The sequence below is a fragment of the Dermacentor albipictus genome, chromosome 1 (assembly GCF_038994185.2).
Source record: "Dermacentor albipictus isolate Rhodes 1998 colony chromosome 1, USDA_Dalb.pri_finalv2, whole genome shotgun sequence".
Lineage (NCBI taxonomy): Eukaryota > Metazoa > Arthropoda > Arachnida > Ixodida > Ixodidae > Dermacentor > Dermacentor albipictus.
This window is the reverse complement of record NC_091821.1, coordinates 275,849,419-275,858,944: the sequence shown is the minus strand read 5'-3', so window position 1 is coordinate 275,858,944 and position 9,526 is coordinate 275,849,419. Positions and strand designations below refer to the sequence as shown.

General features: G+C 48.6%; 1 pseudogene; it reads right to left on the bottom strand.

Moving 5' to 3' along the window:
- Positions 1-2,618: 2,618 nt before the first annotated feature.
- On the bottom strand, positions 2,619-7,628 carry LOC135908794 (uncharacterized; annotated as a pseudogene).
- Between the last annotated feature and the right edge of the window lie 1,898 nt (positions 7,629-9,526).

Sequence of the window (9,526 nt, the reverse complement as noted above, 5' to 3'; positions counted from 1 at the left end):
TAAACAAGTGCAGCGCTTTGATAAATCCGACGCGGTAGGCTGCACTCGAAGTCTTCTTGCATGCGCGAAAGGTCTAAAGAAACTGTAAAAAGAATGCAAAAAGCGCGGTACAACTGCAAACATAAGCGACAACAAACTCAGCCACGTCGGCACCCGGAACTCAGCGTGCCTTTATCGGCCGCACTGTGAACACAGCAGCGCACTCAGGCCGGCTGTCGGCTGCACGGCTTCCAGGAACGGCATGCTGCCCGGCAATTCGCGATCCACGAAACGCACAACCGAGGCGCACTCAACATGGGCGCAGGTTCACGCATCGACGGCCGACAGCCCTCGGCACCCTTTCAAAACTTTTCCGGCGACGTACAGTCGAGGGCAACAGAGGAGATTGAAAAACGCGGATTTTCGAATTACTACAATGAGCCCACTGGAACTAAATGTCCAATAGTAAATTCAACAATTGTTGTTAACTAGCAACTAATTACCACGTATCTCCCGTCAACCCGTGGTCGCCACCATTGACGTCTCTGAAGGGACCGTCCTTTTATTTCAAAACGGCTATTTTTAAATATTACTTAAATTCTTGGTAGAAACACCCTGTATATATAAATGCATTTGTTTTAAGTGCTGTCGCGTATAAACAAAGGTAGGACTCATGCTTTAAACGTACTCGTAGATCTGTAATGTATAGTATACAAATGATCATAATATTAGTGTAGTTACGCAATGCCTGCCTAATGTTTTCGAGAATTGTGAAGTTTGCGTGGGTTGCCATCACCTGCAATGTGCGACTCCAGCCGCGACCGTGCTTTCTGTGCCGAGCAGCGTGACTAACACTTGTTATATTCGTGCCTCCGGTGTCGAAGCACCGCATTGGTGGATAGGCTGGCGGCGCGTTCTCCAGGCGCTGTTCTTTGCTGCAGCAACACTGGGGTGGCATTACAGAGTCAGTGGGTCGGATTTGCAGGCATCGGGCGTTTATTTTTCTTTACAGACTTCTCGCAAAGCACTTTCGGAGACCTGCTAGAGTCGCCGGTGGACAACAGAATTAGGCGAGTGAGTCCGTAGCAGATGTCGCTGTGATAATGAGTGACTGACTCAATCAATCAATCAATCAATCAATCAATCAATCAATCAATCAATCAATCAATCAATCAATCAATCAATCAATCAATCAATCAATCAATCAATCAATCAATCAACGTGCCCAGGAAAGATCCTAAGGTCTGAGTGCTGGCACAGGCTTACAGTAATATAAAAAAAGAACAACTATACGAGAATGTAAGTAAAAAAGAAATCAGAGAAAACTTAAACAAAAAAGTGAGAACAACCGGGCATAATACGAGAGAAGAAGCGCAATAAATATAAAAACATTATTATGCAAGGAATAGTTTACATAAAACAAAAACGCAAGGTAAATTCAATAGGAAAAGAAGAAACGACTTCAACAGCATTAGAATTCAAAACTGGCCTATTTGGTAAACTTCCATCTTTCTGTTCCTGCAGTGCACACAAAAACGAGGAATAAGAGAATAAATGCTTAGTACATATGTTATATTGCGCGGCTTGTGTATATTGCCCAACATTTCCAGCATGTGCTGGTAAGTTATCACCAAAGCTGTAATGCGTCACGTGTGAGGCGTCTATTCAGCCGGCCTCCTTTCTCGAGGACCATCTAGCGCCGCCGCCACGATGTGTGCACGGGGCGCGTGCGTGAATATATATTTAGACAAGATTGTGTGATGTGTATGTGACGCAGGTTTTATTCCGCCAAGCTCGGGATAAATTTAAGGAGTTTTCTTTTCTGTCATGGAAGAGCGTCAAATTCCCACTGTCACATGTCCAGTGATCCAAGTTTAAAAATTATGGGGTCTTACGTGCCAACACCACGATCTGATTATGAGGCACGCCGTGGTGGTGGACTCCGGAAATTTGGAGGTTCTTTGAGGGGCACTTAAATCTAAGCACACGGATGTTTTCGCATTTCGCCCCCGTATCCAGCATTTCTGCACGAGAGGGTTTATTTCACGTGAGTGGCACCACGTGGCGAACTGACCTTAAATTTTTCAAGCTTCCCGCGGTGACGTGTGATGACGTCAACCAAAGAGAAATAAAATAATTAAATGCTATCCCTACGCATTGAACTTCGCCACACTGCTTGTGAACGCTGAATGAAACGCTGACGTCATCCTGAACAAGATCAAAAAGCACCGTAGTGCTCGATCTCATGATGCCCCTATTCGCAAGCTTATGCTCGTGTTTTTTTTTTTGGGGGGGGGGGGGAGGGGGGCGATGTGCTCTTGTACCGCAGAAACGTCCCTTGGACATCTCTAATGTGCCAGTTCTTATTCTGAAGCACCCAATGAAAACTGTCATCGCTGCAACTTCATGATGTCCTGGTGGCAGGCCACCATGGCGTGTCGCGCAAGTATGGCCACGCTGATTAATTTTGGTTGCCATACACTATTTTGGTGCGTCATACTTCGCCACATTCATTTTTCAAACTATGCCAAAGCTCGAAAAGGGCGACCAACTTACTAGGTCCCTTTCCTCTGTTCACTTCCGCAAAGAGTGTGTCTATCGCTGCAGTGTGTTTACCAAATACGCCCAGTGGCATGCTACTACTCAAGCTTTTCTGGCGACCTGAGCAACTGAAGTCGCAGGCTTTCTTCAACCGGCGCCGACATTAATATGGCTGTCCCCAAGTACTTTTCGCGGACTTCGCTCACCGCCTTCTCTCCAGTGTCGTCTCTTATAGTACTCGCTCCGGCTAGACACAACAAAAACACGCAACGAGCTTAATGAAGTATCAATTACACGCTAGTTGACATGCTGTCGATGTGCCGTTCCGCTAAGCACCGGGATTGGAGCGTGGTCCTGTCTATGGTGACATTATCGGTCTACAGCCTCGCTCAACAACACCGCTCGTTACTCATCACTTTTTTTTTTGTCGACAGGAGCATACTGTATTTCCTCTGAATATATTTTCGGCTTTAGGTATGACCTTCCACGCCCGCTTATTCTGTTGCTTTGACGGCGACCGTTGTCGTCAGGATGCCGCCTCATTCTGAGCTTCGCCGTCACCAGAGAGCACAGCAAGCTGCTTTCACAAACAAACCAACGGGATTCGAGCCCACGTATTCGCAGCATCCTCCACTTGGGAGCTGGGCTCGCTAACCATTACGCTACCACCTCCCCTCACCGCTTTCTGTTTATGTGCCTTCCCACTTCTCGTTTTCGTCGCAGACGCAGGCACAGCGGACGCAGAAACGAAAAAAAAAAAGCGAAGATTGCTTGAGCCGCCAGCTGACAGATGGCCTTAACTTTGGCAGATCACTCCCATTGTAGCGTATGTTGTCAGGATTGGGGGCTCAATTCCATCGCTCGTAATCAGTTGTCAAGATTGGAGTCGGGCATGAATTAGAAGGTAGCTGGCCCATGCCGTCGTCCAACTTATCCACGCTGAGGACGTTGTTGAAGGGAAGGACTGCTTCTTATCGAGAACGAGGAATATGGGTTTATTTACAGTACCAACAAGAGGATGTTGCGGTTCATCAGTCTAGCATGACTGCGAGAGAAAGTGCACTGAGCAGCCGCACAACACCGGTTTAGAAACACTCGGTCCTCCCTCGATCCCAAGGTGAGGGAAGCGTTCGACCAGGAGACGAGCCGCTTCTTTGAGCGAGGGATCACACACGCACACACAGAACCACACAGGTTCACGGTTCCCCCCCTCCCCGAGGGCAGAAGGCCTTCGCAGAACTCGGAGCTGACCCCCTCAGCGCGGCCGCCGAGGTGTCCATTGTCTTGCGTGTTGCACGGTGCGTGGGAAGGGGTCTTCGTAGACGTTCCCGCGGCAACTCCCCCGCTCATAGCTGATCAGGTCTGCGGTGGCGGGTTCAGTAACAATAGTTGGTCCGCCGATCGCGTTTAGTCACAACGGCGACGGGGCTAGAGCGTAACGGTGGCGTTCCAAGAAAAGTTGACGCCCGCTGTCGCAACTGGCTGGCAAAACTTGCGCGTCAGCGCGCCGTTCTTAACAGCGCCTCCATGGCCCGGAAAATCTCGACTGTCCAGCGCTGACAACTGCTGGGCAGGAAGAGAACGGCTGGTGGTCAGGGGGTGATGCCTTGGCTCGCAGCGACCACTTGTGTAATGATGTCACCGCCCCAAAACAGCCCACAAGGACAGGCAACTGCAAAACGAACCCCACCACTCGGCTCTGCGCCAAGATGACGTACCTTGGATCAAACTTTAGACCTGCTAGACTTCAAGGAAGACATAAGTGCAGAAAAAAAAAATGCTGCATTTCGATATGCCAATTTTTGAAGCAATTTAGGCGGGACCTTTGAAGGCAGAATTCAAATTAGCCTGCTCAAACCATCCGCATTGCTATGCAACTTTCCCTTTTTATATCTAACGGAGAAGTTGTACTCTTGGAGAGTGAGACTCCATCGCAGCAAGCGGCCATTTTTGTGTGACATTTGATTGAGCCACCTCAGAGGACAGTGGTCGGTCTCGAAGATGAACTTCGCTCCGTACAAGTAACACGACAACTTCTGGGCGGCCCAAACTAAACAAGTGCATTCCTTCTCTGAAGCGCTGTAGGCTTCCTCTCTTACATTTAGTTTACGGCTGGCATAGAGGTTAGGATGCTCCTCGTTATCGTCGCCGACCTGACTAAGTACCACGCGCATACCCCTGTCGCTTGCGTCGCATTGAACTATGAATTCCTTCGTGTAGTCTGGCGCGCGAAGCACAGGATGACAAATCAATAGCGTTTTCAAACTTTGGAAAGCGTTCTATTTGTCCTTATCCCAGTGTACGCTACTCGGTGCTCCCTTTCGGAGGGTGTCCGTTAATGGACTTGCCATTTGCGAGTAATTCGGAATGTACCGTTGTTAGTACCTCACAAGTCTCAAAAATGAACGGTCTGTTTTCGTGCGGGGCTGAGAAAATTCTCCAATCGTAGCTATTTTCAGCTCGGCCGGCCGTCTCGTGCCCTGGACGACAACATGGCCCAGAAAAGCAACCTGCGAACAACCAAATCTACACTTTTCTGCTTTCATCGTTAAGCCGGTTTCCCTCAACCGTAAGAACACCTGTTTGAGGCGCAATACGTGTTGTTCCCAGCTGTCCGAAGAAATTGCTACATCATCAAGATATGGCAGGGTGACCTCCTGCGAGTCTTTTAGGACAATATCCATTAACTTAGGGAAGCTAAACGGCGCGTTCTTCAGCCCGAAGCTGAGTGCGAGAGGGCGAAAAGTGCCTACAGGTGAGATAAATGCGGCATAGCGGCTGGCACTTTCTGAAAGGGAAACTTGGGTACCGCACGAGATCTATAGTTGAAATATATTTAGCAGCGCTAACTCTTTCAATACGTTCCTCAATGTTGGGTATCGGGTACAGCTAATCCCTAGTGATGGCATTTAACTTCCTGTAGTCAACACACGGACGAGGGTCCTTGTTAGGGGTTTCTACCAGTGTTAGCGGTGACGTGTAGTCACTCTCAGCGGGCTCAATAACTCCCAACTCTAGCATGCGCTGTATCTCTGCCTCCATAATTTCCCTCTGTCTTGGAGAGACCCTGTAAGACTCTGATCTTACGGGTTTGGTCGATGTCAGCTCTATTTCATGCGTTATTAGTTCGGTTCTACCTGGCCGATCGCTGAATCTGTCGAGATATTCCCCTAACACCCCTTTTAGCTCACTTAGCTGCTCGGGTCTTAGAGCGTGCGAGTTTACCAAATGTTTTACTACTTCTTCTAGGCCGATTTCAGAGTTGGAGGTCGCCTATACTCCTTAAACTTGGTACTTGTGTCATCCTGCTCTTTGATGGTACAGTTAACGACTCCACTCCGCTCTACATACGGCTTCATCAAATTGCAGTGATATATCCTCACCTTGTTCTTGCGACCGGGCATTTTCAGAACATAGTTAGTACCTGAAAGTTTGTGCAACGCTTTAATGGGCCCGTCCCAGTGAACTTCAAGCTTGTTCTTTCTTGAAGGTTTGAGGATCATTACCAGGTCTCCAGCGTTAAACGTACGAAGCCTCGCATTTTTGTCGTAATAGAATTTGGCGTTCTTTTGAGCTACTCCCATGTCTTTTCAACTAGTTTTGGGGTTGCGCTTAGCCGTTCCAGCAGATTTAGCACGTATTTTACCACTATTGGACTCTCCTCTTTCCTCCCACATCTCTCTTAACATTCTTAGTGGAGAACAGAGTGGCCTTCCATACACTAGTTCTGCTGGCGAGAACCCTGTCGCTTCATGTGGAACCGTTCGCAAAGCAAACAAAGTTGCCGGCAGACAGTTCTCCCAGTCCTCCTTGTGCTCGTTACAGAGCGCACGCTAAACTCGCTTAAACACTGATTGCCACCTCTTTACACTGTTTGACTGAGGGTGATAGACGGAACTGTGTATCAACTTTAACCCGCACTTTTGCAAGGATGGGGAAGTCAGTGCGCTGGTGAATACTGACCCTTGATCCGCCTGAATTTCGGCTGGAAACCCGACTCGTGCAAACACTTTCAAAAGCGTGTCTACTACTTCGGTGTAGCTGAGCTCTTTCAGAGGGATTGCTTCTGGAAACTTTGTAGCCGGACAGAGCATGGTAAACAAATGCCTGTAACCCGATTTTGTTTTTGGTAGAGGCCCTACCGTGTCTATCACAAGACGTCTGAAAGGTTCTGTTATTAAGGGCACTACCTTTAGTGGAGCTTTCCATGTCTCTCCTAGTTTACCCAAGCGCTGGCAGGCGTCCCATGATCTTACAAAGTTTTATACGTCTTTGAAACAGCCAGGCCACTAGTATTCCATAAGCAATCTTTCCTCTGATTTGTTCATGCCTAAGTGGCGGGACCACCCATTTCCATGAAAGAAACTCAAAAGGTTCTCCCTGTACGTAGTAGGTACGACTAACTGATTTAAAATCCTACCCTTTCGATCTCTGTAGTGCCGATACAACAATCCTCCTCTTTCATGTATCGTCACGTTGCGCCTAGCAATGCCTTCTTTAGCTGTGTTATGTAATTTAGCTAAGCTCTCATCATTATTTTGCTCGGCTGCCAGTGACTCTCTATCCACACGTAAGAGCTGATCAAAGTTCTTTGAGGCCGGTGATAATAACGACCCTGACTCGCTTGTGAGTGCGTCAGTTCGCTCTTCCGGCAGGCTAGAACTTTGACGCATTAGTGATACGCTCTCATTGAGCTGGTCAGCTGGCAGGCTCTCCTCAACTGTTTTTTCATCCTTCGAGCCTAGCTCGGATTCGGGTATTGAAGTTATCCCTTTTTCTGCTTCCGCTGGAGCAGCTTGTGCATTTTCAGCCGAAAGTTACGCGATTTTCCGAGCTTGGCCTCGGGTCAATGCCTGTACTACGCCCTCTCCCAGTTTAAGCGCTTTGTCACGCAGTAACTGATTAGAACGATTCGAAAAGATGTAAGGGTACTGCAGTGACAAAAATTTGGAAACTGCAGCCTCGGTCACTAGCTCCCTGAATGGTCCACTGATTTTGACTTTGGCCATGGTCAGACACATGCTGTGTTCTTGTACAACCTGTTTGATCCATGCTACTTCTCCGGTGAAGTCATCTACCGTCACGTAGGAAGGATGGACAATGTCCATCGTGGCGGCACTGTCTCTTTGCACCCAGCATGGTTTGCCATTAACTTGCAGGTCGTGAAGATAGGGGCTTAAAAGTTTCATAATCTCGTCTTTTTCATCCACGTAGGAGAAAACTACGCTAGGCTTCCCGCAGTTTTTAGCTATATGTCCCAGTTTGTGGCATTTATAACAGCGGATTGGTCTGAAAGATTCGAATTTTCTTTTCTGCTCTTTTGGTGGTACTGTTTCCCCGTTTGATTTCTCCTCGCACTTTTCTGCGGGTTTTTTCTCCACGTCTACAGGCTCCGGTCGTCTAGTCTGCGAAGCCCTTTTTGAACGGAAATGGTTTCCGCAGTCCATTTCGACGATCCCAATTTCCGTCCTCGGCGTTCAACTTTCTACGCGTTGCGTACTCTTCGGCTAATTCAGCCGCCCTTTCCACAGCGTTTACATTCCCTCTCTCTTGCACCCACAGTTTCACAGCTTAGGGCATGCTTTAGTAAAACTGCTCTAGACACATGCATTCAATGATCATGTCTCTGCTGTCGTACGCTTCCGCGCTTTTCAGCCACTCGACTAGGTTGGCCTTTAGGCCGTATGCAAACTCCGGATACCCCTCGCTATCTTTCTTCCCTGTGTTTTTAAACCTTTGCCGAAAAGCTTCGGCTGAAAGTCGATATTTCTTCAGAAGACTCGCCATCACTTTCGCATAATCATATGCATCTTCCGCACTGAGTCTGGCGATTACGTCGGCCGCCTCACATGGCAACATAGACAGCAACCGCTGTGGCCATGTACTCGGACCAAAGTTCATCTTCTCGCAAGTCCTTTCAAAATTGCATAGGAGCAAGCCTACGTCGGTCCCGACCTCAAATGGCTTTATTAGCCTGTCCATGCGGTATGATTCTGCCTCATTTTATCGTCCCAGAGCCCCTTCACTTCCTTGAGACAACTCCAAACGTTTGCTTTCAAGTTCCAGTTGCATTTTTCTTAACTCGCGTTCCTCTCACTCTCTGTCCCGTTTCTCTCTTTTTTCGGAAGTTCCAACCCCATTTCAATTTATTCCTCACTGGCCTGTTCGGAAATTAGCTGCAATAATTCCGATTTCAGCATTTCCTTGCGAAAATCTAGGCCCAGTTCCTCACCAACAATCAATAATTCGTCTTTCAGCAGTCTGCTTAACTCCATGACTGCTGCTTTACTGCCTTGGTCCTGCTCGCTAAATCTACCTAGGAAAACACAACCTAGCTAGCCATCAACAGTCTAGCTTCCCTACCGTTCTAAACAGAACAACCACAAAATGAAGCCTAGAGAGTCAAAGCAAGAACCAAGCACTCACCGCAGACACAGCACCACGTCGCAAAGTCCATCTCACCGCTGTCAGCCAGTTGTCAGGATTGGGGGCTCAATCCCATCGCTCGTAATCAGTTGTCAAGATTGGAGTCGGGCATGAATTAGAATGTAGCTGGCCCATGCCGTCGTCCAACTTATCCACGCTGAGGACGTTGTTGAAGGGAGGGACTGCTTCTCATAGAGAACGAGGAATATGGGTTTGTTTAGAGTATCAACATCAGGATGTTGCAGTTCATCAGTCTAGCATGACTGCGAGAGAAAGTGCACCGAGCAGCCGCACAACAGCGGTTTTGAAACACTTGGTCCTCCCTCGATCCCTAGGTGAGGGAAACGTTCGACCAGGAGACGAGCCGCCTCTTTGTGCGAGGGATTACACACACACCCACGCGCACAGGTTCACGGTCCCCCCTTCCTCACCCCCCCCCCCTAGTGAAGAGGGCCTTCGCAGAACTCGGAGCTGAACCCCGCAGCGCGGCCGCTGTGGTGTCCATTCTCTTGCGTCTTGCACGGCGCGTGGGAAGGGGCCTTCCTAGACGTTCCCGCGGCAACTCCCCCGCTCATAACAG